The sequence below is a fragment of the Heloderma suspectum genome, chromosome 1 (genome assembly GCF_057233095.1).
Source record: "Heloderma suspectum isolate Gila_16-S chromosome 1, 16-S_ref, whole genome shotgun sequence".
Classification (NCBI taxonomy): Eukaryota; Metazoa; Chordata; class Lepidosauria; order Squamata; family Helodermatidae; genus Heloderma; species Heloderma suspectum.
In genome coordinates, this window is record NC_139458.1 from 369,422,931 (window position 1) to 369,442,950 (window position 20,020).

Consider the following 20,020-nt stretch of genomic DNA (forward strand, 5'->3'; position numbering starts at 1 on the left):
CTGATAATGAATTATGTTATCCTCCAATATTTCACAGATGAAAATAGAGATATGCTTGTAATACCCCTGTTCTCATACTAAAGATGTGCCTGGTTTTCAAATCCTCCACCCCAGCCCCCGACACCCCATTCACATGGCTGAAGGCTCAAATGCAGTGTTGTGATCCTCCAGGTGTTTTGGCCTGCAACTCCCATCATCCCTCACCATTAGCTATGCTGGTTAGGACTGATCTGGATGGAGGGGCACATGTTTCCACATTGCATCTCCTTTATTAATTTACTTCTAAGTAAAAAGGCACAAGACTGGGATGTGAAAGTAAGCGGTAGGAAAATAACCCAATGGTGATAGTAGACAGAGTGTTTGACAAGGGGCTTTTCTACACCAGCCTAAAATCCTGCATTTAAAATGGCGCTTTCTGCTTCCAATGCAAGATCACAACTGACTCCCTTTACACATGCTCCCTTTCTCCCCTCCTTCTCCCCGTATCTCAGTCTTCCATTATCTTTCATTGATCTCGCTCCTCTTCTTCCCGCTTTAACTCTTTTGATGGAGGAAACTAAAGCAGAACACAACGGGGTAATTCGATAGCTCACTATGTGCGATCTATTTAAAACCGGAACAAAGGGCATTTAGTGCAGGCGGGTCACGGCAGGGTGACTGCGTCATGTAAAGAGCCCGCAAACTTCCATGAAGGAGCAATCTCAATCACAGGATAAAAGTCCGGTGTGGAGGAGCCCAAGGACTTGCAGGCCAGGCTCTTAAAAGAGATCACTACTCAGTCTGACTCAGGTCATCTCTGCTCATCCTCAGCACTTGTTTAGGGGCCTATGGACCCAGAATCTCTTAAGTACCTACCTAGCAATGTCCCTGGGGAGAAGGACATTCCTTTCCGCAAAAAACCTTAAAGACAACACTTGCACAAAAATTCATGCACCTCTCTGTCTCAAATTTGTCAGGCTTTATCCTGCCAGAAGGGCCAACTATACCTGCAAATTTAGGTGTACATTCTGCCAATAATAATGATAATGATAATAATGGTTCTGGGCAGTTCCTTTTATTAAAAACTCAGAATGTAAAGGTTCTTTGCACAAAAATATCTGGACATATTTGTCTGCAGCTTGGCAGGCTTCATCCATCCATGAAGGGCTACTATACCAACAAATGTCATCCAATTCTGTAAAAAAAAAAAGTTTTTTTTAAGCCATTTGTTCATTTCCCCATGTAAGTTAATGGGGAGATATACAAAGCCTCAGATTTTGTGAAACAAGAGCCACAGTATATTTTCCCCCAGCCAACTGAATCCAGGTTCTTTGCTCATTCATTTGTAATGCCAAAGGCTAAACAGCAAACTGAATGCTGATTCATTGAATTGTCTTATCTCTCCCTCCATGGTTCAAGCAGGAAGCACTTTACAAAAGCACTGTGTATATACATTTATTAAATATACATTCACCCATATTTCTTAAAATAATAAATTTTACAAGACAGTTGGCCATAGCTTCTTGGGCACCCAAAGCAACTAAAATGTAAAGCTGCTGCACACCTGGTCCTCTGACCTGGTGATTTGGAAGAGATGCACCTCTCAGGTGTATCTTGCATGTATCATTCATACATCTGAAGAGTGGTTGCACTAGAATGTGTATGCAAAATGTGCATGCAATTCCATCTTAAAGGCCTCCCTCCTGCCACAAAAATAGAGGGGAGCCATTGGTCTAATGAATCTTTCATAGCCCCTCTTCACTATTTTATCTTCCTTTACTTTAGACAGGTATATTTTCCTCTACCTTCCTTTTGTAGAGTAGAAAGAATACATTTCAGTTCCCATTAAGGAATCACTTGCTTAAGATTCTACCTAGGATGAGAATGGGAGTGGGGTTGGGGCTTTTATGTTCCTTCCCCTGCTCCACATACCACAAGGACAATCTAGTTAGTATACTTGGAAAACCTACCTTCATTCGAATAAAGGTCTAGCTTCTCTTTTGTGGTCTCAGGGTGATCCTGCATTCAACTAAATGTACACCCTCCATAGTGGGTGGAGTAGAGATGGCAGACGTCGCACAACTCCTGATGTGTCCGAGCAGGTTCTCAAAAGATGGATAATAATAGACAGAATTTGGGCCCTCGTTGCACAGGATTTATTGGAAAGGTGTGGCATCCAAACATTCTAAGACATGCACAAGATTATTCTTGCTTCAAAAAGTTGGTATTTTGGCATTTGAAAGGGTTTGAAAAAGAACTTTTAAATTTTTAATAGATATTTTGAAGGCCAGTGCTAGGTTTTTCACTATTAATCCTGTTTGGAAATCAAGAGCAATAAAATGTGAATGAATTATCTGCTCATTGTGGGAGATAAGGGCAATATTCATCATACAAGATTCTATTTTAATTCCCTCTTTAGGGCGCATAAGGGAATTCTAAGTAGTCGAATGATCTTCCCACAGCCATCTGTGATCAGCAAACATAGTCATTTCATGAGAACAATAAACATGCGGAAAGACTGCTGAAATCAAAAAAGGGAAAATAGGTTTTTGCATGATCTTTGGATCACATTTGTCAGACAGGCTTTTTAATGTGAATTAATAATAATAATAAAAATAGGTAATGGGTGTTTACAATTTCCTGCTCTTTCAGACTCCCAAATGGCACAGTCTAGATTTCTCTCAAAATAACTGTACAAGTATGCAGATATCATTTTAAAACATTGGAATCTAAGTAGAATAATTTTAATACTGTGGAAGTTGCATTCCATAATAATAGTAACTGAAAGTTCAAGGAAACTGCAGTACTTCTAGCTTCTAAACTAGGGTGGGCAACACGTGGCCCTCTAGATGTTTTGACCTACAACTCCCAGCTCTAGCCAGCAAAGTCAGTGGTGAAGGGTGATGGGAGCTGTAGGCCAAAACAAAGTAGTGTATTAATTGTTACAGCCACTTACAGTGCTGCAAAATTTGTAGTTCCAAGATTCAAATATATTGATGATAGTATTGGTACTGCATTTGTCTGGATTGCTAAACCATACCTGCAAACATTCCACAGATGAAGATAGAAACATATTCTTGTAGCATCTTAATTCAGGGGTGCTGAACCTCAGGCCTGAAAGTACACTCTAGTCCTCCAGAGGTCCCAATCTGCCTTCCACAGTTCTCCAGAAGGCCACACCCTCTTTCCATGGCCCCACCCCCTTTCCCCCACCACCGGTCATTTGGTGGTTCCCAGCTTTTGTGCAGTTTTTTCCCCATTCTAAAAGGTTGGAATGCCTCTCCTAAGAGTTGGAATGCCTCTCCTAAGAGTTGGAATGCCTCCCCATTCTAAAAGGTTGGAATGCCTCTCCTAAGGTTTAGTCACTGGCAGTAAGAGCTTTAGGGCGCAGTCCTGTGGGATGCACCCTGACTACTTGTAAGACTCTGAACTTGGAGGCTTATGAGTATCCTATGCAAAGTGAGAGGCATCTCACGGCTCCCACTCTGCATTTTAGCTAGATGGGCAATTTCACCTGACCAGTGGAAGCTTTGGGGAGAGGAAGGCAAGGAGGCTGAGAATACTTTGTATTCCCATGTTCCCAGTCTCCTCCCCTCCCCGGCCCCAGGAACACCCCCTTTCCCCTCCTATGAACTCACGTTTGCAAGCTCATAACAGCAGCCAGTGCAGTTCTCTCCGCACTAGCTGTGAGGCGGTGGGGGAGGGGGGGCTGGAGGGTTGGTTTCCTGGTTCTGAGCTCAGAGCCCTGGCTGTCTCTGAGCTTGTATCCAGGAAACCAAAATAACCTACTTCCCCCAGATGCTGTCTAGGGGACGTAGCATTGCTCCCTTGAGCTAAAATATGCTGATATTGGGGTGGGGGTGGGGTGGAGGTGGCCCTGCCCATTGCCTTCAGCTCTGCCCTCCACTGGAATGCAGCTCCTGAAAGCTTCTCTGGAATGGAATTCAGCTCTTGGGCTGAAAGAGGTTCTGCACTCCTGCCCTAATTCCAATACCTGGAATCATGGTCCCAGCCTCTCCTCCATGTGTGTGTGTGATAGAAGCACACAAGGCTAAAATCCTAAACATACTTACTAGGAACTAAGTCCCACTGACCACAGGAGTACTTACTTATGAGTGAACATTTATAGGATTGTGCCGTAAGGCACTGTGCAGTGTCCAGCACTGCTCTGTTTGCTTATTTTGTATGCAATGTACACAAAAATGCATACATTAGGAGAAATATGCATATATTTTAGTACACATTTCGCCAGATGCATGGAGTTTTGTATGCATGTCTCCTAATGTGTGCATTTTGTGTGATATTTTCCCTAATGTACCTAGTTTGGTATGCATTTTTAATTGCAGATCTGCATCGCAACATTTGGAGGAGTGAGGGATAATTGGTTTCAGTTGGTATAGTACTTTGAGAAGTGTGAATTAGTTTGGGTCATATTAAAAAGCAAACCAAAGTATTTCTCTGTTGTCTCTACTAACATGTAATGTATGTAGATCATTAGGCCTTCACTCAGTCATGCTCATTGCAATCTGACATCATTACTCAGATTTGCAAATTCTAAAATAATTTCATTCATTTAGGCTGTAATACAGTGGCACCTGGGAGGATGTTTCAGGGGCCATAGGATTGTTTGGAATACCCATCTGACAAGTATGCCTTCAGAAGGGGAGATCTGACTGCTGAACCCCACTCCTGGCCCCATGGAAATGTCTGCATCACTTAGTTCCCCAGTGTCAGAGCTCCAACAATTGCAGGGGTGAAAAGGGACTGGATTAGGGGCATGGCATGGGCAGATCACAGAGGCTTTGGATCCACAGAATCCAAAGCGCTCCCTGAAACATGGGGGAAAATGTACATCAGCCCTGAAGGAAGGAAGGGAAGAGAAGAGAACACTGCTATTCCCTTATTTCCATCCTGCCAGCATGAACCCAGCAGAGGTTTGGATGCTGTGGCGACTCCAGTGTCAGAGAGTTAGGGATGTCAGAGAATTCCACCACGGATCTCGGTGAGGCCAAATGCCAGTGTATTCAGCCCCCCAAACTCCGTGGCGGAACGGCCTGCCACCCCCCCACCCCCACCCCCGCAGATCCCCCCCGGGACAAGACTTACCTGGGGCGGATCTTCCAGGCAGTGGCGGCTCCGCCGGCGGCTTCGGCGGTGGCGGCGGCTGGTCTTCTGACCAGCTGCCGCCGCCGCCATTTCCAGGCTTGTTAAAAAAAAAAAAATGACGTGATAGGCTACATAAAGATTTACGTAGCCTATCATGGCTGGGTTAAAAAACACACACACACACAACATGATAGGCTACGTAAATCTTTACGTAGCCTATCATGGCTGGGTGGGTTTAAAAAAAAATGCATACGCAAATGGCAGCTACGGCCGCTGCCATTTGCGTTCCTTATTTTTGACCGTCTTAGTCTACGTAAATATTTACGTAGACTATGACAACAAAAAAAAAGGGGAACGTCAATAGCGCTTTACATAGATTCAAAAAGATTTACATAGGCTAAAACGGTGAATCAAAAAGGGACGCAAATAGTGCCCGCTACGCTATTTGCGTTCCCCTTTATTTTCACCGTCATAGTCTACGTAAATATTTACATAGACTAAGACGGCCAAAAATAAGGAATGCAATTGGCGGCAGCCGTAGCCACCGCCATTTGCGTACGCGTTTCCCCCCCATCCAAGCTAGGGATGTACGAAAATGACTTACCTTTCGCAGATTATGTTGATGGTGGGGGGGAGGTGTTCTGTTCCTCCCCCCAGAATCCTCGAACGGCCGGCTGTGCTCCGCAGCAGCTCTGTGGAGCAGCCAGCCAGGCCTGGCCAGGCCAGAGCCATCCGCAGCCGGATTTCCGGCTGCGGAGGGCTCTGGGTAAAAACAAAAACCGCGTACGCAAATGGTGGCGGCTACGGCCGCCTCCATTTGCGTTTGCATCCCTTCTTGATTCCCCGTTTTAAACCTAAAATGGTGAATCAAAAGGGGACGCAAATAGCGCCCGCTAAACTATTTGCGTTCCCCTTTCTTTTCGCCGTCATAGTCTACATAAATATTTACATCGATTAAGATGGTAAAAAGAAGGAACGCAAATGGCGGTGGCCGTAGCCGCCGCCATTTGCGTACGTAGTGGTGTTTTTTTTTTAACCCACCCAACAATGCTACGTAAAGATTTACGTAGCTTATCACGTCTTTTTTTTTTTTTTAACCTAGCCATGATAGGCTACGTAAATCTTTATGTAGCCTATCACGTCTTTTTTTTTTTTTTTACACAAGCCTGGAAATGGCGGCGGCGGCGGCCGGTCAGAAGACCGGCCGCCGCCACCGCCCGGAAGATCCGCCCCAGGTGAGTCCCGTCCTGGGGGGATCCGCGGGGGGACGGGGGTGGCAGGCCATTCCGCCACAGATTTCGGGGGGCCGAATGCACTGGCATTCGGCCTCACTGAGATCCGTGGCGGAATTCTCTGACATCCCTACCCAGAGCCCTCCGCGGCCGGAAATCCAGCTGTGGACGGCTCTGGGCTGGGCTGGGCCTGGCTGGCTGCTCCGCAGAGCTGCCGCAGAGCACAGCCGGCCATCGAGGATTCTGGGGGTGAGGAATGGATCATCTCCCCCCCGTCCAGGATTCCGAGGGGAGGGACGGAACGCCTCCCCCCCACCATCAACATAATCCGTGAAAGGTAAGTCACTTTCGTACATCTCTAGTCAGAGAGCTCTACATAGGGTGCCACAGTTAGTCGGTCCAAAAATGACATTTGGTTTGCTGGAACAGTCTGATGTTAAGAAAATGTTTGGTTCTCTGTATATCTGCTAGACAGTAATATGGAGAGAGAAAAGAATATGAGGTGGAGTGCGGGGGGTAGATATTACACTGGCAGGTTTCAATCTTTTCTTTCATGTCAATAAGAGCATCTCTAAGTGTAGGGATGAGACATGAACATCTTCAGTTTTTGTAGGACATCACATTTTAGCATGAAGTAAATTTTAGGGTATCATCTGAAGAATGATGTCCTAATCCTAATCCAATTTGATGAAGATGCTTCCCACTTTGCATTCAGGGACCCATATACATATTCCACAGAACTGCTACTCAGAATTATCAGATAAGATGGCAATAGTTAAAGCTAAATTGTATACCAGAAGAATACTTCAAAATGTGGGATCAGGTTGATAATGGGAAATACTGAGTAGACTTCAGATAGATATGGGTTTGTTTAACCAATATCCCCCAATAATCATGGTTACTAATAAAGACAGTAAAAACTGGCCAACATTGACATTTATTGCTATGAAACAGAAATTCATATATGGTACCCAGTCCAAATGTCTTTGTTTCCTTTTTTGTAGGTGTACCAGTAACAAAAGCAATGATTAAAAGAAAACATCCTCTTCTATGGCCCCAATAAGTCCGTTGTTTGTTTCTTCATCACCAATTTTAAACATTTGGAGGGTCTCTTGCAAAATCTGTATTCCTGACTTTCTTGGTGACATTCTGCAGTTCTTCAGCAAGAAATGGTCATTCCACATTTATTTGGCTTTTTTGTCTATGATGGTAAGTTGTTTTATTAAACTATTGGTGATGTGGGGCCAGGTTTTCTGTCTTAGTATACAGTTTCTGTGAATGTTGCAGAGGAAACCAAAGAGGTTGCTGTCTCTTCTGTTTGAGCATAAGAAACCAAAACATTGTTTTGACACAACTAGGCTATCTGTTAAGCAAACTTTCTCAACTTACTCCAAAATACAAGTATAATAGGATTTATTAAGACAAAGTCCACTGATTTGGATACCTTAGGACAAGTAAAAGATTATACTGGGCTTGCTCATTTATGTAGGGTTGAATGACATATAGATATCTTTTTCATAAGCACATTTTTGGACATGTATATCTGGCAAGCATGTTGCCTAAGAAAATATGACCGGAATGAGAATGCCTATGGTTGCAAAGATGAGTGAGAACTTTTTCTGGATGGCAAAGTAATGCAGTATCTTTATGGTGACAAATTCAGTAGCTGCTAGGGTGCTAGGGCCCTCCTATCCATCCCACCAGTGTAAGACCAGGGATGTAAGAAACTCACTTACCTTTGCTCCATCCCTCCTCGCAGAATCCTCAATGGTGGGGGGGAGGCGATCCAGTCCTCCCCCCCAGAATCATCGACGGCTGGCTCTGCTCTGTGGCCAGACTGCGGAGCAGCCAGCCAGGGCCATCCGCAGCTGGATTTCTGGCTGCGGACGGCCTGGTGAGGACACAAAGGGCAGCCGCTGTAGCGGCCGCCATTTGCATCCAGCTAGACAGCCGTGATAAGCTACATAAGAATTTACGTAGCATATCATGGCTAACGTAAAAAACAACAACAACAACATGCAACATATGCAAATGGCAGCGGCTACAGCGGCTGCCATTTGCGTGGCCTATTTTTCGCCAACTTATCTTATAATGTAAGATAAAACGGTGAAAAAAAAGGGGAACGCAAATAGCGTAGTGGACACTATTTGCGTTCCTTTATTTTTCGCCATTTTATCTTACGTAAATATTTATGTAAGATAAGTCAGCGAAAAATAGGCCATGTAAATGGCGGCCGCCGTAGCCGCCGCCATTTGCGTATGCTGCGTGTGTTTTGTTTTTGTTTTTTTATGTTAGCCATGATAGGCTATGTAAATTCTTACATAGTCTATCATGGTGCGAGGATGGCAATGGCGGTGGCAGGAGGATGGCAATGGCACCAGCCAGGAGACCAGCTGCTGCCGCAGCCGCCAAATCCGCCACCACCACCACCGCTGAATCCGCCCCAGGTAAGTGCTGTCCCGGGGGGATTTCGTGGGGGGCAGGAGGCCGTGGCGGAATCACTGGAATCCGTGGCGGAATTGTCCACCATCCCTATGTGAGACATACACTATGGTGGGACGTGGGAGAGGGCCTTCTCTGTTGTGGCACCCCAGTTGTGGAATTCCCTCCCCTTGGAGGCCCGATTGGCATGTACATTGGTTTCATTTCAGCACCAAGTAAAACATGCTTTTTACTAAAACCTTTGAGGGCTAAGTGCATTCTCTAAAGCATCACACTGTTTTAACTGTTTTATTATTTTAGTTTTTAATTGGTATTAGCTTGTTTAATGGTTTAATCTGTTTTTAGATGTTTAAATTATTTATTATTTTATACTGTTTAAACTGATTTTATCTGTATGCCGCTCTGAGATCTTAATGATATAGGGCGGGATACAAATGTTTTGAATAATAAATAAATAAATTCACATATTACATTAAGCTTACACTTACTGGAAAAATATTGTTAATTTATGAGAAGACATTTCAGCTGTACTTTCCTGGAAAGTGAGCAGTCACTTTTCATATGTGACATAGGCTCTCTTCACACCTGAGTTTTTTAGCAGGATCGTTCTTCTTTCATCACTGGTTTTCATGGGAGCTTTAAATGACCCCGCTGTTCTCCTGCTGCTAACTCACAACATTCCTGCCCTCTTCCCATGTTATCTGAGAACAGGGACAACCCAGCATTTTCTGTGCTTGTGATTAAAATCGTCATTTCCCCTTGGTGTATTTTCCCTTTAGTAGTTTGTCCCACTTTGTGTGGGCATGTGCTAGGGGGTGTTGCTGGGTGGTGTTGAATAACATTGTCATGACAACAAATTGGTGGGGGGGGCAGGTCACTGACTGGGCTTCCAGTGACCATTTCTGCCTCTCTCCTATTGCATTACGGGCTCCGAGATCCCCTTGAACACAGCAATGCTTACTTCTGAGTAAATCCATTGGCTGTAAGGCTTTCCTTTCCTGGGAGTAAGTGCAATTGAAATCTGCATGGCTTGCTTCTGAGTAGGCATGCATAGGAATGCATTGTAAGTCTACTTAGAGTAGCAGTCTTAAGGTCTCCCATCCCCTTCAATGCATTTACTTTGAACCTCCCCCCCCCATTGACTCTACTGACTGCTTCTTCTCCCTTTTGCTCACCAGATTGATGGCCTTTTGTCCTCCCAGGGTGGATTGGGGAGTCTCCCTTCTCAGCCACACAGGAGAAAGGCTTGACAGTTAGGAGTTCAATGGGCATTAAAAGTGCCTTTTATCCTCCCCTGAATAAATTCGTCATGCAGACCTTGGAATTGTCATTTTTAATAGTTTCCTTTTGGGATGTGGAGTTGTTTTAGATAAGACAGTAATGCTGAGGTGGTTTTCCATAGTACTCCCCCCCACCTAGCCAGCCACTATCTCTTCTCCTAGCCTACCTTGCAGCGTTATTGGGAAGCCAGAATAAGGGGGAAGAACAACAACTGCATGGGGTGGGGGATGCAAGCCAGGTCTAATGAAGAAGGGGTCCCCCAAGAAGCGTTCGCCGGGGCAGGGGGTGACTGCTAGGGATGGCTTGGTGTATTGACTGTATAGAAGTCCGTTCGTGGATTTCTTACTTCTGTAGCTGGGAATCCAGACATCAGTATACCCTTCAAACTCAGTAGTGCAAGCAATATACTGCATTTAATTCCATCACACACAGGCATATCTAGCAGAGAAGGACTAGCAGCTAGGGATGTACGAATTGTGTACCTTCGGTGCCGCTTGACTTCTGCAGTTTGCGACCAGTGCTCCGTTCCGCCATTCACAAGCCCCCGGAATTCTCCTCTTTTTTTTCCGCTCTGAAAATTACGAAGATAAATCCGTACCAACAACCTTCATTCGGCCCAGCCATCTCCGTGAGTCTGCATAACTTCCATAAGAATCACTATTTTTCGTAAATATTCATGTATTGTTTCCCCTGCCCTGACATGCAGTAATTACTTTCAGCCAAAACACTTCCTTTTCCTTGTAGAGGCTTCCCAAAAGAAGGCTGTGTTAAGTGTGCCTGAGCGAGAAACTCTTTGTCTAAAGCAACACTGTTTTAAAGAAAGAAAAAGCCTTTTAAAATGACCATGCCAGTCCTGGAGCCCTGCATGAGGTATTATTCTCCCTGCTAAGCTTTATATTTCCACATCTAGCATTGTTGTTGATGTTGTGAGGCTAAAATGGAGATGAGAACCAACTCTGTGTATGTCTACTCAGAAGTAAGTCTTATTGAGTTCAATGCGACTTACTCCTACACATGTCAGCACCCCACTTGCCTCCAGCTCAGTTTTGTATTTCCACATCCAGCTCATTATCAAACCTCCTGTTAGTTATCTCAGAAGACCCGTGGGTGAATGGGGGGGAGGGGGTTTCCAGGGAAACAGCTGGATTGGGGGAGAAGCTCTCCCCAACACACACACACACACACACATATAATGGAAGAATATAGTTTTTCATATTTCCTGGTATGTTTATTCCTCATTTTGTCCATTCCCTGAGCATGTGCAGAATGTGCTTTTTATTCAAAGAAAGAGAAGCTTGCTAATCTTTCCCCTCATGCTGCATTTGTACAAGTGTAACTGCTTCAGAAAGAACTTTCCATTATACTGTCTCTTTTTCATGAGTTTCATAACAACAGTGTGGTATAGTGGTTAGACAACCAGTGTAGCCTAGCAGTTGGACTGGGACTTGGGAGACGGGGGGTTCTAGTCCCCACTTGGCTATGGAAGCTCACTGGTTGATTTTGGGCCGGTCTGAACCACACACATTGTTTATGTGTTCTTTCTGAAAATAGAAGGTGTGGTGATGGTGCAAGTGTGTGTTGCTTCTTGTTATTTATTCATTCATTTTTTATTTAGCTCTTCTTGTATCCCGCCCTTCATAAAAAAAAATCCCAGGGTGGGTAACAACAATATTTAAAATAGCCAACAATAAAATAGAAAAAACATTCCCTAATAAAACCAATAAATAAGCAGCAGGAAAATAATCACGATGTCAGCCCAAACTGAAAAACTTAAACTTGATCATATGGTGAAACAATTGCACGGAAGCCAAATATTTCTCTCCTATTTGTTTGCTTGTTTATAATACTTTTGTACTACTTATTTTTTAATCCCTAAGTGGTTCACATTAAAATATTTATCTAATAGAAACAGCATACCTTACAGCCATCCCCATGGATACGTGAAATCATGTGTACAATGGCCATTTGAGATGGTGTCATCTTCAGGCAGTTGCACAATTTAAGCTATCAGATTACCTTCACAATCTCACAAAGAAGCAGAGGAGAAACTTCACGTATGATAGTATCATTCCTGTCACCACACATCATTGTTCAAACACATAGGTGAACTTGCATGTGTAAATGTGTCACATGGACATGGGAATGAAGAGACCTTTTCCAGAGGTATACAATGCGCATAGCAGATTTATGCACTGAAGTTCAACTAAGTGGGAAGAAGTTATTTAAAGTGGGAAGAAATAGCTGAGAAAACCATTGAAGTCAAATGATACAGAATTTATTTTTAACCCACCCTCACACACACTACAAAAGAGAAAAACAGCTTGGTTTGTATACCTACTAGGCATGGTGGAGAAATTCATTCAGTTTGCATTTTTAAATGGACTTAACAAATTTGCACTACTTGAACCCATACATGAATGGGCATGCCGTTAAGTCTTGATATCTGCACTTTTTGGAAGTTTGCAATCAAAGTTCACACATCAAAAATGCATACATAAATTAGGGATGTATGAAAGTCACTTACCTTTTCGCGGATTCTGTTCATGGGGGGGGAGGCGTTCCATCCCTCCCCCCGGAATCTTCGGTGGGGGGGAGGCAATCCGGTCCTCCCCCCCGGAATCCTCGATGGCCGGTTGTGCTCTGCGGCGGCTCCGCGGAGCAGCCAGCGAGGCCCAGGCCAGGGCCGTCCGCAGCCGGATTTTTGGCCGCAGAGGGCTCTGGGTAAAAAAAAACAACAACCGCGTACGCAAATGTCGGCAGCTATGGCCACCGCCATTTGCGTTCCTTATTTTTTGCCATCTTAGTGTACGTCAATATTTACGTAGACTAAGACGAAGAAAAGAAAGGGGGATGCAAATAGCGTAGTGGGCGCTATTTGCGTTCTCCTTTCTTTTCTTCGTCCTAGTCGATGTAAATGTTGACATAGACTAAGACGGCGAAAAATAAGGAACGCAAATGGCGGTGGCCATAGCCGCCGCCATTTGAGTACACTTTTTTTTTTTTTAACCCAGATGTGATAGGCTATGTAAGTCTTTATGTAGCCTATCATGTCTATGGGAAAAAGAAAAAAAAAAGACCAGACTGCAAATGGCGGCGGCGGCAGCCGGTCGGAAGACCAGCCGCCGCCGCCGAAGCCACTGCTGGATCCGCCGCCATCCGGAACATCCGCCCCAGGTAAGTCTCGTCCCGGGGGGGATCTGCAGGGGGGTGGCAGGCCGTTCCGCAATGGATTTCGGGGGGCTGAATACTCTGGCATTCGGCCTCACCGAGATCCATCGCGGAATTCTCTGACATCCCTAACATAAATGTGTATAGTACAGAAAAGTTTGCACAAAATGTAAATATAGAGAAATATACAAAATAATGCTTCATATTAGGAAAAATCATCTGCATAAATGCATACAAAATGCATATCATTTTGAAAATGCATACAAATGTTCATATGGACTTTAAAAATGCAGACTGATGCAGAAAAAGGATGGAACAAACTGTAGGAGTTAATTTTTAATGGCGGTTTTATTTCACAGCCAGGATGCTTTACTCAGGCCCTACTTTAGATGAGTCCCTACAAACCTCACCCTACAGGATAAGCCCTTATTTCTGGTTTTCTGCCCACCTTCTTGAATTGAACAGCACAGTCACTTTATAAATAAAGTCCACAAAGACTTGGTTTGCACTTAAAAACAATTCCTGGTTGGTTAACCCAGGAATTCTCAGAGCCAAGCGGAAGCAAGTGAGTGCACTGCCCCCTGCATGCTTCTCACTTCCACTTTCAATCAGCAACCCAGGGACTCCTCATTCCTTGGTTGTTATCGTGATGTGGGAACCCAGAACCCCGGGTTGTTTAGAGGTTAAATAACGCAGAGTTAACCTCAACAGTCTCCCATGGTTTGTTGCTGGGTTCACTTTGTGTTGTTTAACCCCTAAACAACCTGGTATTCCATGTTTGGATAGCATAGTAACTACCCAGGCAGGAATGCTGTTCTTAGGTTGTTGATTGAAAGCAGAAGCAATAAGCACGCAGGAGGCGGCTCGCTTGCTCACTGCCATTCAGCCTCAACAATTCCTGGGTTAAAAAAAATTACCCGTTACAGCCTTCAGCTAGCACAGGTGATTCCCTGCTGGCCTGGGAGTGACCCCTCTCCTTCATATTTTGCATTGCTTTAAATATCCCATTCAATGTATCAAGCTTGATAATGGTGTACCCTGAAATCTGATTGGCTTCTGTACTTGTGATATTTCAGCCTCTTTCTGTCTACCCATGCCTCCCACCTATAGGGATGTACGAAAATCACTTACTTGTTCGCGGATTATGCTGATGGTGGGGGGGAGGCGCTCTGTCCCTCCCCCCAGAATCCTGGACGGGGGGGAGGCGCTCCGTTCCTCCCCCCCTGAATCCTCCCCCCCCCGGAATCCTCCTTGGCCGGCTGTGCTCCGCGGCAGCTCCGCGGAGCAGCCAGCCAGGCCCAGCCAGGCCAGAGCCGTCCGCAGCTGGATTTCCGGCCGCGGAGGGCTCTGGGAAAAACAACAACAACCGCGTACGCAAATGGCGGCAGCTACAGGCGCCGCCATTTGCGTTCCTTATTTTTGACATCTTAATCTACGTAAATATTTACGTAGATTAAGACGGCAAAAATAAGTGGAACGCAAATAGCGTAGTGGACGCTATTTGCGTTCCCCTTATTTTCACCGTCTTAGTCTATGTAATTATTTACGTAGACTAAGACGGCCCAAAATAAGGAATGCAAATGGCGGTGGCCATAGCCGCCGCCATTTGCATACGCCTTTTTTTTTTTTACTAGGAGTGCTCGAAAGTCACTTACCTCGTCTCGCAGCTTGCTTCGCGGTGGGGGGGAGGCACTTCGCTTCTCCCCCCGAAATTCAGGGCGGGGGGGAGGTGCGTCACCTCGCCCGGCCGAAATTCAGGCCGGGGGGGAGGCACCTCGCCTCGCCCGGCCGAAATTCAGGCCGGGGAGGAGGTGCATCGCCTCACCCGGCCGCGAAATAAAAAGTTAAAAAAAAAACGCCCCCGTGATAGGCTACGTGACGATTAACATAGCCTATCACGGCTGACTTTGCAGATCTAGCCGTGATAGGCTACGTTAATCATCACATAGCCTATCACGGGGGCATTTTTTTTTTAACTTTTTATTTCGCAGCCAGGCGAGGCGAGGCGCCTCCTCCCCAGCCTGAATTTCGGCCGGGCGAGGCAGGAAGCCTCCCCCCCGGCCTGAATTTCGGCCGGGCGAGGCGGGAAGCCTCCCCCCCCGGCCTGAACTTCGGGGGGAGCAGTGAAGCGCCTCCCCCCCACCACGAACAAGCTGCGAGACCAGATAAGTGGCTTTTGTGCACCCCTAGTTCTCCTTTTTTTTCACCGTAATAGCCTACATAAATATTTATGTAGGATAAAATGGCAAAAAATAGGGAACGCAAATGGCGGCTGCAGTAGCCGCCGCCATTTGCGTACACGGGGGGGGTTGGCTTGCCGTGATAGGCTACGTAAATACGTAGCCTATCATGGCAAAGAGCAGGATGACAATGGCGGCTGCGGCAGCCGGTCGAAAGACCAGCCACCGCTGCCCCCGGAGCTGGAGCCACTGCTGGAGCCGCCACCACCGGAAAATCCGCCCCAGGTAAGCTTCGTCCTGGGGCTATTCCGCGAGGTGGCAGGGGGGTGGGAGGCCATTCCGCCATGGGTTTCAGGGGGCCAAATGCCAGTGCATTTGGCCTCACTGAAATCTGTGGTGGAATTCTCCGCCATCCCTAATAGGAGGGGATCACAAGGAACAGTCTTGGAAACCAAGTGAACCCCAATGAATCCCAGGTTGATCTTACAGCTGCACTCAGAACATGCAGGGTGCCCAAAAAAAGAAAGCACAAGCTGTCAGCATTTCCTTTTGCCCTGCTGAGAACTCCAATAGCCAAATCAACACTCAGACAAGAGGCTGCATTTCCAAGGCTTTAGTTCCGTTACCCTAATGAGATATACAGATCCAGATTGCTAGAGACTCACAGACTACAAAGGAAAAGCCTTCAAGGAGTTCAAAGGGGAGTTACGAAAGTTGGTCTCCGTTTGGGAAAAAAGCAGCAAACTATCTTAACTTAAGGGGTGGGAGGGGAAGATCTCCCCCTCTCCCGTCACACCTCTAGGCGCAGCTGTTGATGCCGAGCCAATTGGGCAGAGCGCCTAAGCTCAGCCCCTGCAATTTCCCGCTTGTGCCTGTGTCTGCGCCTTGTGTCTAAGAGTTCAGGTTGTCCTTCCCTCACCTCCCCCTGTTTGCTATCACAGGGATGTGTGAAGGGAGGGCCTCTCCATCCACCTGTGCCTCTGAAGCCTGGGAAAGTTCCTCCCCCCATGTGTTGCAGCTCTTCCTCAGAATCTGAACTGTTCTGACGCTCTATATGCTCAGAGGCAACCCTGACACAAGATCAGATTGCCCATCCTTAATTCAGGTAATGTGCTAGTATGGACTAGGCACTGATAATGAAATATAATATTAAAAAGTCCTCAACCACTTATCCCATTCTTGATATGATGGTTGCATCTCTGCCAACTAGAAGTAACATGCAACTCCAAGTATCTTTCCCCCAACTTTTCTTTTAATGTAAAGCAGCCTCTGGAGACTGCAAGTTTGAATGGTGAAATGGTGTTTTGGTGGGTAAAAAGAGATTTCTTAATAGTTTTCCCTCCAGCTAATTTATGCTCAATACTTTACTGTTGCCTCTAGCCCCAAAGCTGCATATCATGTCTTGTTTGGCCTCTTGCATAATGTACTGGATTTTTTTTCTCAATAAAACAAAACGGGCTTTAAAAAAACAGGGTGTTGATGCAAACTGAAAAAATAAAGTTGGAAGTTGTTTTTAGGATCATATTTATAGTTTATTACTATGTTTTAAAATAGTATGAACTAACATTTTACTATAAGATAGTATCTGTACTGCAAGATAACTATCTTGAATAATAAATAGATGGAAGATGAAGTTCTAACTACACAAAGCATAATGTTTCAACTGAATTGTCTTTCATTTTTGTTGCAGGGTTTAGTAATCACTGTTGTTCTATTAGAGGATTTAAAACTAGGGTTTCAACAAATGGAGAATGTTTGTTTATTTGTTTATTTATATACTGCCCAAGAGCCATTTGCATTCATCGGATTCTTAGTTGGGATAGCTATATGCTACCTCCAGTTTCAGAGACAGTATACCTCTGCATATCAGTTGCTGGGGAACATGAGTGGGAAGATGCTATTGCCTTCTTGTCTTGCTTTTGGGCTTCCCACAGGCAGCTGTTTGGGCACTGTGTGAACAGAATGCTGGACTAGATGGAACCTTGGTCTGATCCAGCGTGGCTCTTTTCACATTCTTATGTTCTTAGGTGAGGAAAGTTAATCAGTGATCGTGTTGCCAACTTTTATTGCACATTCATAGAATCATAGAATAGTAGGGTTGGAAGGGGCCTACAAGGCCATCGAGTCCAACCCCCTGCTCAATGCAGGAATCCAAGTAAGAGCATCCCTGACGGATGGCTGTCCAGCCTCATCTTGAATGCCTCCAGTGTGGAAGAGCCCATCACCTCCCTAGGTAATTGGTTCCATTGTCGTATTGCTCTAACAGTCAGGAAGTTTTTGACTTGCTGTTAGGATACCATAAGACTAATCCTCAATCTTAAACCCCTTTTTTCCTTGTTATCTTGTTATTGGAAAGTTGTCACTGCTTGGTGCTTTTCTAAATGGTCAATTCCTTTGCTGCAACATTTCTGGCACTACTCTTTTGATGTAAACTTGAAAAATCTAACATTGTAAATGCTCCCATAACAGGAAAATTCATTTCATTTTGGGAAGTATCTTTGTTGTAATTGAGGTTTTTAATTTCTGGGGAGCTGAAAAGGAAACATGGAGATCACTGACCTCTGGGCTTTAAAATTTCTTGCTAGTGTAAATGATAATATTTGAAGTTGTCTGACTTTTCAAAAAAATCTTGAAATACGAAAGGTGTTCCAAAATAATGCAGCAAAGTTGCTATATGTCTGAAATGTGTGTGTGTGTGTGTTGTGTATACACACACACACACACATAGCCAGATGTCCTTCTGTGACAGCTGAAATGTTTTGTAAGGCTTGTTTTCAAGTATCCATTTCCTCATGGGCTAGTAATCATAACCGTATTCAAGATAAGCATCCATCAAGTCAAGTAGCCATATTCTGCTAAGGCAGTCTTACACTTAATTAATCTTGTTTGTATTGTGAGTTCCATGCCATATATAGTATACAATTTTTCATTGTTTGGAAGCTTCTGTCATTTAACTGCCCAGCATTGAGGTCACAGCTTTTATGAGTTTTAATCCCCATCTTAATTGTGTAAATGTAATTATTCTCATAATTATTACAGATTAAAATTGCTTCTTGGCAGTACATCCCACAGTATCAAATTTTATTTATCTTTTCTTCGTGGAGAAATTGAGTGCCATGTCTAGCTGCTCCCTGAACCAGGGCTCTTCCAGTACCTGAAAACAAGGAATGGGTAGCCTTGCTATTTCCCAGTTCATTTTTTTTTATTTTTTTGCACATTTTAAATCTGATAAGTCTGCACTGCAGTTGGTACAACAAATAGTGTTCAGCCTCTATACATAGGGAGAAAAAAGTTTGTAAAATTTTCAAAATAGTATGGACACTGAAGAGAAGAACATGTTGCATGTAACCATTCATGTCATGGGCACAAGCCAGCAAGTATCAAATACTCCTTCATTTACTCTTAAGGATTGCAGTGGAAGCGCTAGTAAGAAAATGTGTGTTATATTTTTCTATAATGTGATTTGAGTGCTAGAAAAATGAAAATTTCCGAGGAAATTCCACACTTCCCAACATAACTAGCACACTAACTGGGAGAAAATAGTTTGCTTCCCTAGCAAAAACTGGGTATACCTGCTCAGCTATGAAGCTCATGAAATGGCCTTGGTCCAGCTTCTGTCTCTCATCATAATCTTACTCACAGAGTTATGAGGATAAAATGAGGGTGGAAGAATTCATTTACGCCCACCTAAAACAACGGGGGGGCTGAACATGTAATATATAAAATAATGCACTAGTTTCTGTGTATTTCCTGTGCAATAAGCAACTATTTGGAAAAACAGTTACACCAAGTATATTCCTAAGAAAATGGGTCTTGTTTATTTTTTTTTTAAGTATACCATTCTGTTTTCTCCTTATTTTGCATTGTAGTCCAGGATGCTGCCTCTAATACTTATTTGGGCAGCCAAACAGAAATAAGTTGCTGAGTTTCACAGCCAGTATTCCCTTCGATGTCCCAAATAGCACTGGTGATAACTTATATGTGGGCCAGCTGGCTCCTTTTCCCAAGCAGTTTCTCTCTTTCCTGTGTGCCATGACATGAATCCTTAAATTTCTTTTCCCAGACTATTTTTTCCAAATTGGCAACCATGTAAATCACTTAGCTTTCATATGTAGCATTGTTCATTTTTTAAAAAAAAAATTACATGCCACCTTTTATCAGTTATTTCAAAGCCATTTACAAGAATTAAAATAAGAAGTAAGATGACAAATATTATGAAACTTCTAGCTTCTTCAGTCGCTACATTATCCTGTAAATGGGATAGAATTCACTATATGGTTAAACTTGCAAGTATGAGGTAGAAATAAGAAGAAGCTAGTGTGAGTATTACTGCTGTATATACTGTACATCCAAGTCTGACTCAGCACTCCTATTAGAATGTGTTATATGCTCAATTTACAGACACCCTGAGCATGGCCAGTACAGTTCTGGCTGAGAAAGTTCATCAGTACTGTTAATTAATCAGCTGATTGACCAGTTTAGTGAAGTGTGGCACTCCAGTGCCCACAGGAAGAGATAATGCTGTACCACCTTTCTTTACTGGCGAGCAGAGCAGGGTATAAGTCCAGGAAACACATTTCATTCCTCTGTTGGGAAGCAAGAGAATGAATAGCACGGAAGTTCGCCTTGCCA

The 20,020-nt window shown here is 44.3% G+C and overlaps 1 protein-coding gene across 4 annotated transcripts in view; it reads left to right on the forward strand.

Moving 5' to 3' along the window:
* CHRM3 (cholinergic receptor muscarinic 3) overlaps window positions 1-20,020 on the forward strand; it is a 476,802-nt gene that overhangs the window by 97,822 nt on the left and 358,960 nt on the right. For 2 of the 4 annotated variants that reach the window (XM_084832236.1, XM_084832244.1), the window contains exon 2: window positions 7,322-7,526. The exons of the other annotated variants lie outside the window; for them this stretch is intronic. The gene's annotated coding sequence lies outside the window, so the exon portion shown is untranslated. The remainder of the gene's footprint in view (window positions 1-7,321; window positions 7,527-20,020) is intronic. 4 annotated transcript variants of the gene reach the window in all.